Genomic DNA, 10657 nt, shown 5'->3' on the forward strand with positions numbered 1-10657 from the left:
TCTGAGACAGGGTCTTGCTCTGTTGCTCAGCCTGGAGCGCAATGGTACAATCACAGCTCACTGTAGACTTGACTTCCAGGCTCAAGTGATTCTTCTGCACCTGAGTGCTGTAATCTCAACAGTTCGAGAGGCTGAGGCAGGCAGTTTGCATGGGCCCAGGAGCTCCAGACCAGCCTAGGAAATGTGGCGAAAACCAATCTCTACAAAAAATACAGAAATTAACCAGGCATGATGGTACATGCCTGTAGTCCCAGCTACCCGGGAGGCTGAGGTGGGAGGATCACCAGAACCCAGAAGGTTGAGGCCGCAGTGAGCTGTGATCACACACCACCATGCCTGGCTAATTTTTCTACTTTTTGTAGAGATGGGGTCTCGTTATGTTGCCAGGCTTGTCTTGAACTTCTGGGCTCAAGTGATCCTCCCGCTTCAGCCTCCGAGAGTGCTGGGATTACAGGTGTGAGCCACCACACCTGGCCTCAATTCTTTTGGCATCCTAGGAATAAAATCGCTGGATCTTATGGTTACTATATGTTTAAGTTTCTGAGGAACCATCAAATTGTTTCCTGAAGTGGCTGCATCATTTTACATTTCTACCAGCAACATACAGTGTTCCAATTTCTACCAGCAGTCTACCAGTGTTCAGACTTCTCCACATCCTTGCCATCACACATTCTCTGTTCCTTTTCTAAAAATAGCAGCCATCCTGAGGGCATGAAGGGGTGTCTCACTGTGGCTTTGCTTTTCATTTCCCTAATGATGAACGATGTTGAATGTATTTCCATGTACTTTCTGGCAATTTGTGTATCTTCTTTGGAAAAATGCCTATTTAAGTTTCTCACTCATTTTTGAATTGGGTTGTTTGGTGACATTTTTGGTTGTTGAATTAAGCAAAAAAAAAAACAAACTTTTTTTTTTTTTGAGATGGGGTTTCACTCTTGTTGCCCAGGCTGGAGTGCAATGGCACAGTCTTGGCTCACTGCAACTTCTGCCTCCCAGGTTCAAGCAATTCTCCTGCCTCAGCCTCCCAAGTAGCTGGGATTACAGGCATGTGCCACCACAGCTGGCTAATTTTTGTATTTTTTTTTTTAATTTTCTTTTTATTTATTTTTTTTTAAGATGAGGTTTCACCATGATGGCCAGGCTGGTCTCAAACTCCTGACCTCAGCTGATCTGCCGGCCTTGGCCTCCCAAAGTGCTGGGATTACGCCACCACACCCAGCCTACAAAAAAACTTTAAATTAATATGTAAATCAAAAAAGAAATTGCAAAGGAAATTAGAAATATTTTTAGCTGAATGATAATGAAAACACAAAAACCTCTGGAGGCAGCTACAGTTTTAAATTCTTACATTAGAAAAAAGCAAAGATATAAATTTAATTATTTATACTTCTACCATAAGAAACTAGAAAAAGATGAATAATTAAGCTTAAAGTAAGTTTAAAAAGAAAGGAATCATGAAGATTAGAATGAAATTTTTTAAAAATAGAGGATAACAACAAAAGAAAAATTGGTTCTGTAAAGAGTTTTTTTAAAATTACAGTCTCCTAGCTAGATTTATCAAGAAAGATAAATAATACAGATTACAATGAATAAAAGAAGGGGCGTCATGTAATTCCTACAAATATTAAAAGAATAAAAAGAACACATTGTAGGCAACTTTAGACCAATATGTTTGACAACATAAACAAAATAGACACATTCTTTGAAGGACATAAATTACTAAAACTGACTCAAGGAGAGAAATAGAAAATACAAATTAGCCTTATATCTGTTAAAGAAATTCATTTGTTATTAAAATCCCCTCCACAATATATTTTCACTGGTGCAGTCTATCAAAAATTGAAGGAGGAATTAATATTAATCCTACATAAATGCTCTTAGAAAATAGAAGAGGAGAAACAATTCCCAATTCATTTTATGTGGCAAGCATAACTCTGGAAGTGCATTATAAGAAAAGGAAAGTACAAAACACGATCCCTTATGAACAGAAGTGTAATAATCCCGAAGAAAATAATAGCACATCAAGCCTAGCAATACAAAAAAACGATGATACATCACGACCTCGTGAAATTTATTCTAGGAATGCAAGGTTGGTTTAATATTTGAAAACCAATTAATGCAACTTACTATATTAATAAATGAGAAAAATCATGTGATCATCTCATTAGATTTGTTTACCTGAGAGCTTCAGCCTCTCAGGTCTGTTTGAGCTCTGGAGAGGCTGGAGGATGAGTAGCTAAGGTCAGTCACACGGACTCTGCATGCCTGTGAGATGGACTGTCTATGAAACCCAGCACTCTGAGGCTCTGGAGAACTTCCAGGTTCGCAGTCCTCCATCTGTGTTGCTGCACATTGTTACCAGAGGATTAAACACTGTTCATGCGACTTCACAGAAAGAGACCGACCAGGACCTGGTGCCTGCTCCTTCCAGGATGCTGCCCCATGACCCTCTTATTTCTGTTGATTACAGTGTGTAGCCTTTTATGGTAATGAACCATAACTGTCAGTGTAACACCTTTTTTTTTTTTTTTTGGTTCTATGAGTCCTTCTAGTGAATTATTGAAACTGAGGGTGGTCTCGGGGACTTCCTGGCCCTTCACAGAGGAGGAGGCAAGGGAGCCAGATCCTGAAAGATGAGAAGGAGTCCTCCAGGCAGAAAGGAAGGCAGGTGTCTCAGGTAGAGGAGCTGGGTGTCCAAAAGCCTGGAGGCAGGAAATGGACTACAGCCTCAGCCTCATTGCCTCTTTGACTGGAATAGAAGACAACGGTAAGTTTTGACTTTAGGTAGTGTGCAAAAGGGAGAGATTCTCCTTTTAACAGGCAGCATGACCAGCGCAGGCTTTGGTGCTGTGTCTCTTAGAGGTGCTATGCTGCACAAAAGCTCTAATCAGCAAGGGTTAGAGCTTTTGTAGAACCACAAACCCCAGATGCCCACCCAGTTGGATGTTTGGAGGAGTCCATGGGGCATGGAGGGTGGGGAACAGGGAGCAGGGAGCAGTTTGGAGTCTCTCCAGCCTCTGGCTCCCCCCAGGCACTCCTGTGACCTGCCAAGGAGGGGATTTCTAGTTTCTAGAACCATCCACTGGCATTAGAACTGTCTCTTTTCTGACCAAGGGGGTTGCTGCTTGTTCAGACCCACTTGGAGACTGAGGCTTTAGGAGGGAGAGCAGGCTGGTGAGGAACCTACCAACAGTTGGAGAACCTGCTGCAAGTCAGCCTCAAATGACGTGGGTTGCTTATACCTAGCTGCAAATGTACAGCACCCCAACTGTGCTGAAGATTCAGCAAAAGTTGATCCAAAGACCATCATGTATCCCGAGTACGGCTCTCCTTTGAATTTCTATTCTTATGAGGACTTTGGAGGATACAGCTCCCAGGGAGCTTGGAAACACAGACAAATGTTAATAACGCTTGGGAAACGGGACAGGTTATGCTTAGCCACTGCCAGCTTCACCCTAATTCTTGGGTTCTCTTCTTTCCTCCATCTTCTAATGGATAACTGGGTCCTTTCCTCTGCATGAACCTCTGGTGCCTCCTACCCTGTCCTTATTCTCAGCTGATAACCTCGTTCTCTGCTTCACTGAGAATTGTAGACACCATCAGAGAGAATGGTCACAAGCTGCCACTGCCGCTCTGACCCCCAAGCTCCCACACCTGTCCCCACATGCATCCACTTCTTGGTTACTCTGCACAGACGTCAGGCTCTGGTCTCTGCACTTGATGTCGGATGCCAGCCTGCCTCCTAGCCATAATCACAGCTCCACTAGTGCTCCCCTCTCTCTAGAATCCTCTATTTGTCCCTCTTAACCGGATTTCTTTCTTATTTTTATTTATTTATTTATTTTTGAGATAGGATCTTGCTCTGTCACCCAGGCTAATGAGCAGTGGCATGATCATGGCTCACTGCAGCCTCGGCTTCCTGGACTCAAGTGATTTTCCTGCCTCGGCCTCCCGAAGTGCTGAGATTACAAGCATAAGCCGCTGCACCTCCAGCCTTTTAATATATATATATATATATATATATATATATATATACGTTATTATTTCTCTCATTTGAAAGAAAACTGAAAGCTGGTTTAAAAAAACTATATGACTCCACTTATATGATGTGCCCAGAGTGGTTCCTAGAGACAGAAAATAGAATCGTGGGTGCACGGGACTGGAGAAGGAATGGAAAGTTGGTGTTTAATGGGGACAGACTTTCAGCTTGGGAAGATGAGAAAGTTCTGGAGATGGATGGTGGTGATGGTTGACCAACAATGTGAATGTGCTTAATGTCACTGAACTAGTACACTTAAAAATTATGAGGATGGTAAATTCTATGCTCTGCGTATTTTACCACAATTAAAAAACTGTGAGAGTTTCTCTCTTCACTCAAGTTATTGTTCCCCTGTATCTTGTTCAGCTCCTTCCTTTGAAAGGACGATCTAAACTCAATCTCGGCCTGCCTCGTAATCTTTGTTTATCTCCAACTTTCTGTTTTGATTTTTTGCTTTTGAGACAGAGTCTCACTGGCTAGGCTGGAGTACACTAGCACCATCTTTGCTCACTGCAGCCTCCCCTTCCTGAGTTCAAGTGATTCTTGTGCTTCAGTCTCCTGAGTAGCTAAGATTACAGGTGCGCACCATCATGCCCAGCTAACTTTTGTATTTCCAGTAGAGAGAGAGTTTCACCATGTTGGCCAGAGTTTCACTGTGTTCACCAGTTTTCACCATGTTGGTCAAATTCTTGACCTCAAGTGATCTGCCCACCTTGGCCTCCCAAACTACTGGGATTACAGGCACGAGCCACTGCACCCAGCCCATAAAAATTTTTAAGCAGTAAAATAGTTGGCCAGGCATGGTGGCTCATACACTTAATCCCAGCACTTTGGGAGGCAGAGGCGGGCAGATCACATGGTCAAGAGATCAAGACCACCTTGGCTAACATGATGAAACGCTGTCTCTACTGAAAATATAAAAATTGTTTTTCCAGTTACAGCACTACACGGTGAGGTTCTCCAGTCCATGTTCACAGCCATGCCGTCCAAGGGTCCACTGCAGTCCGTGCAGGTCTTCAGACACAAGAAGATAGCCACAGCTGTGACGCACTGCAAATGCAGCAATGGCCTCATCAAGGTGAATGGGCGGCCCCCTGGAGATAATTGAGCAGCATATGCTACAGTACAAGCTTCTGGAGCTAGTTCTGGTCTCTGCAAGGAGTGATTTGCTGGTGTGGACATCCGGGTCCATGGGACTGGGGGTGGTCACGTGGCCCAGATTTATGTATCTGTCAGTCCATCTCCAAAGCCCTGGTGGCCTATTACCAGAAATATGTGGATGAGGCTTCCAAGAAGGAGATCAAAGACGTCCTCATCTTACATGACTAGACCCTGCCGATAGCTGATCCCTGTCACTGCAAGTCCAAAACGTTTGCAGGCCCTGGTGCCCGTGCTTGCTACCAGAAATCCTGCCGATAAACCTATCATGACGATCAAAATTCACCTGTTTAATAAACAGTTTTTGAGGGATTTTAAAGTTTAAAAAAAATTAAATTAAAAAAAATAGAAAACTTACCTTGGCCTGATGGCGCATGCCTGTAGTCCCAGCTACTTGGGAGGCTGAGGCAGGAGAATCACTTGAACCCCAGAGGCGGAGGTTGTAGTGAGCCGAGATCACACTACTGTACTCAGCCTGAATACAGAGTGATAATCCGAAAAAAAAAAAAGGTGGACAGAATAAAATCATGAGAAACAAATGTGATATGTAATGTTGCGCAGTGTATTTAATTAAGTTGTGTATTAACTTCTCGCTGCTGTACCAAATTACCACAGGTTTGATTGTTGGTTTAAAACAGCACAGATTCATTGTTTCCAAGTTCTGGAGGCCAGAGCCCAAAGTTGGTCTCACTGGGCTAAAGCCATTGTGTGAATAGGACTGGTTTCTTCTGCAGGCTCCAGGTGAAAAACTGTTTCTCTGCCTCCTCCAGCTTTTGCAAGATGCCCCAATTCCTTGGCTTGTGGCCGCTTCCTTGCATCACTCCAGTCTCTTGCTTCTATCATCCCACCTTCTACTTCCTGTTGTGTAGTCAAATTTCCCTCTCCCTCCCTCTTATAAGGACACACATGGTTTCATTTAGGGCCCACTGACTAATCCAGGATAATCTCCCCATCTCTATACGTTTGATTTCACCACATCTGCAAAGTATCTTTTGCCATATAAGATCACTTTCACAGGCTCCATAGAAGAGGACCTGGGCATCTTTGAGGGTCATGATTCAGTCTACTACATACTGGTTATTGTTTCCCCCAACCCCCAATTCTTCCACCAGAGCATAACCTTGATGAAAGCAGGAATTTAAAAAAATTTCTAAGTACAGCATATATACAATAAATACACAAATCATGAGGGTACAGTTTGATGATTTCAAACTGAACACACTTGTGCTGAAGAATCAGAATGTTAGGCTGGGCATGGTGGTGCATGCCATGGTCCTAGCTACTCAGGAGGCTGAGGCAGGAGAATCACTTGAGCTCAGGAGTTCGAGGCCAGCCTGAGCAACTTAGAGAGAGCCCATTTAAAGAAAGAAAGGAAAGGAAAGAAGGAAACAAACAAACAAACAAACAAAAAAAGAGAAAATAAAAGAAAAGAAAGGAATCAGAATGTTTCCAGCATCCTGAAACCTCCCTCAGGAGGCAGGGGAGTTCTGTTACCTATGATATACACTGTGCTTGGAACAGTGCTGGACATCAAGCAGCATTCAACAAATACTTGGAGAATAAGTGGATGAATTCCAAAACTGTAAGTACAGACTTATATGAGTCTCGACAAGTTTTTACTTTTCTAAGCTTCAGTTTCTTCATCTGCAAAAGGAGGATCACAATAGTTTCTATATGACAAAGGTGTGGTGAGAATTAAGTGATATATAACACATAAATCCCCTGGCACAGAGCCTGGCACATAATAGATGCTCAGCATGTGTGACAGCTCTGTGCTTTTGCCTTCTGAGAGCTAAAGGAGCATAAGAGGAGGGAAGTTATGCATTATAGAAGTGACGATCTTGGACATGTAGGGTTTGGAGCAAAGCTGAGGGAAGTCTGGGTGATGCTGTAGTGTTTTGGTGCCCTTAAAAGCTCCCCCAACTATAGTGCGTACTGTGTCATATTTCTGAGGTACAGTAGAGGCCTAGTCTTAGATGGTTAGGCTTTATGTCCCCAACCCAAATCTCATCTTGAATTATAATCTGCATAATCCCCATGTGTCAAGGGAGAGATTAGATGGCAGTAATTGGCTCATGGGGGTGGTTCCCCTATGCTGTTCTTGTGATAGTGAGTTCTCACAAGATCTGATGGTTTTATAAGGGGCTCTTCTCCCTTTGGTTGGCACTTCTCTTTCCTGCTGCCTTGTGAAAAACGTGCCTTGCCTCCCCTTCACCTTGTGTCATGATTAGAAGTTTCCTGAGGCTTCCCCAGCCATGCTGAACTGTGAGTCAATTAAACCTGTTTCCTTTATAAATACCCAGTCTTGGACAGTTCTTTATAGCAGTATGAAAACAGACTGATACATCCTGGAATGAGTTATCCTGCTCTGTCTGGAACTACTTTCCAAGTTCCTGTCCTGCTGCTCATTCCTGAGTCCTGCTCTTCTCAACCCCTTAAATAGACGACCCAGTTGCCTTGATGGGTTTTTATTTTACTCCTCCTCTTGGTGGCCCAAAGGAAATTCTTCTTTCACCCAAAGCCCAATGTATTCTAGATACTGTACTCTCCTTGGGTATACGCTCACCTGGAGCCACTGCACTCCAGCCTGGGTGACAGAGTGAGACTCTATTTCAAAAAAATTTTTAAAAAAATACATGTGATTTCATTTAGGGCCCACCTGGGTACTTCAGGATAACCCTTTCTCAAGGTTCTTAGCTTATCCTGAATTTCCCCAATGAGGGAGTATTCACTCTATTGTCATATGGAGTAATACTTACAGGAATTAGTTAAAAAGCAGAGAAGAGGCAATGTGGTATATACAACAGTGAAGAGGGAGAAGGGGCAGGGATTTTGAGAAAAAAAAAAAAAAAAAAAAAAAAAAAGAAAAAAAGAAAAAAAAAAGAAAAAAAAAAAAAAAAAAAAAAGGTCTTTTATCCAAACTCATTTTAATTGTGGTAGACTTACCTTCTCACCCAGCTAAAATGCCTTTGATAAAATAATGGACAAGAGTATTTACCTGCTGGGCCTTGTGTACCTGTGGAGGAGGTAAGAGCTGGGCTTTGTACCTGTGGAGCTCCTGTTGGTGCCCATACCTTGTAGATTTCCTAAGATTTAAGCTACAGGGTCAGCTGAGCCAGATTATTTTGTTGCCCTGATGGAAGACTGTGGGTTGAATTTTCCTAGGTCTCTCTCTTCTTTTCTTCTCCTCTGCCTCATCTTACTACACCTCAATGAACTCTCTGTAAGTTGGTGTAAAAATAACTTAAGGGTTTCACTTTGTAATTCAAAAAATCATTGACTGAAAAGGAAGTGAAATGTTTAAAAATATGAACATATCACACCCAGTTTTCTGTTTACAAACAACTGCATCTCTGCCACAGAAGCCACAGAAAGGTCACACTCCTTCTGAAGGCTCCAAAAGAGAATCTTTCCTTGTTTCTTGAAGCTTAGGGTGGCTGTGGGTGTCACTCCAATCTCTGCATCCATCTTCTGGCATCCTTCTCCCCTCTGTGTCGTCTCCTTTGTGTGTCTCTCTTATAAGAATACATGTGAGGCTGGGAGCAGTGGCTCACACCTGTAATCCCAGCAGTCCAGGAGATCAAGGCAGGTGGATCACTGAGGCCAGGAGTTTAAGACCAGCCTGGCTGACATGGTGAAACACATCTCTACTAAAAACACAAAAATTAGTGGGGCCTGGTGGTGGTCACCTATAGTTCCAGCTCCTGGGGAGGCTGAGGCATGAGAATTGCTTGAACCTGGGAGGCGAAGCCTTCAGTGAGCCAAGATAGTGGCACTGCACTCCAGCCTGGGCCACAGCGTGAGACTCTGTTTCTAAAAAAAAGAATACATGTGATTTCATTTAGGGCTCACCTGGGTGCTTCAGGATAATCCTTTCTCAAGGTTCTTAATGTATCCTGAATTTCTCCAATGAGGTAGTATTCACTCTTTTGCCATATGGAGTAATACTCACAGGTTTCAGGAATCAGGACATGGATGTGTCTTTTGGGAAACCACTATCCCACCCACTATACTTCCCAGTGTTCACATAACCCCAGCTCCCTGACCCCTGGCTGTTCCTCAGATACATTTCCAAGGCCCTTCTTCCCTCTGCACGGACTACCTCCCCACAGCCTACCTCATCGAAAGCAAAACAATCTGATCATTCTTCACCCTTGTACTTGGCTTTACAACGGCTGACTTGAATATATTTGCTTGGCTGTTGTTTTATGTCCTGTCTCCCTCAACCAGGACAAATGCTCCACAGGGCAGGGCCTTTGTTTCTGCAGCACAGATGAGCACTCAGCACTGTTCTGTGGCCATCAGGGACCCTGGCCCTTTCTGCCTGTCTGCTCCCAAGGAAGCCTGTGACTTCCTTTCTCATGGCTGCATGATCCGAGGTAGCTTCTCCAGGTCCAGCCATCCTATTGGCATCCCAGGCAGAGGGAAGGGAGCTGGAGGGAAGGCAAAAGGGATTCCCTTAAAAACCCCATCCAAGAACTTCTGCTCATATCTCATTGGCCAGATCTCTGTCATATGGTCACACCAAAGTACAAGGGCTACTGTAGCTAAAGAAGGAAGTGGGAGAGAGATATGGGGAAGGAGGGAACTGGCAGGCTCGGGACATCTGAGGAGCTAAGCCCAAGTCATCTCATGAATCCCAGGAGTTCATGCAAGAACTAGACCTGTTGCTTCAATTCAAGGTGGTAACAAGGACAGAGAAGAGAGCACTGGAGTAGGAGTAAGGAGCCTGAGGTGCCAGGTCTGGCTCTCCACTAATGGCTTTGTGACTTTGGTTTACTTCCTCCATTTTCTGCGCCTCTGAAGAGAGGATTGGATGAGATCTTCAGCAGCAGCACCATAATCCTCACCATCTTCATTATCATCATCACCACCATCTTCATCTTCTTGACTGTCATCGTCATCACCATCTTCATCGTCACCATCTTCACCATCACCAACATTTTCACCATCTTCACCTCTTCACCACCTTTATCTTCTTCACTAACATCCTTATCACCATCATCTTCATCAACTTCATCTTCATCATCACTAATCACCTTTACCACTTTTGTTGATATAATCTTCATCATCTCAGACCACCCAGCACTGTCACCCTCCTCTTCACATAATAACATCATCTTCACATCACAAGGGAGCATAAACTTCTTCACTATCTTCAATGACATCATGATCTTCATCATCACACCATCTTCTCCCACCATCATCATCTTCATCATTTTCTTCTTTGTCATCTTCATTGACATTGTTGTCATCTTCATCATAATCAGTACTATCATCATCATCATCTGATAAACATCATCTCCATGATCATCTTCATCACCATAATCATCATCACATCACCATCATCCTCATCACCATAATCATCATCACATCACCATCATCTTCATCACCATGATCATCATCACATCACCATCATCTTCATCACATCACCATCACCCTCATCACCATAATCATCAC

The 10657-nt window shown here is 43.5% G+C and overlaps 1 pseudogene; it reads left to right on the forward strand.

The window, feature by feature from the left end:
• The first annotated feature begins 4993 nt into the window (after window positions 1-4993).
• Window positions 4994-5458, forward strand: LOC108294147 (annotated as a pseudogene).
• The last annotated feature ends 5199 nt before the right edge of the window (window positions 5459-10657 follow it).

Source organism: Cebus imitator, unplaced genomic scaffold (assembly GCF_001604975.1).
Source record: "Cebus imitator isolate Cc_AM_T3 unplaced genomic scaffold, Cebus_imitator-1.0 Scaffold564, whole genome shotgun sequence".
Lineage (NCBI taxonomy): Eukaryota > Metazoa > Chordata > Mammalia > Primates > Cebidae > Cebus > Cebus imitator.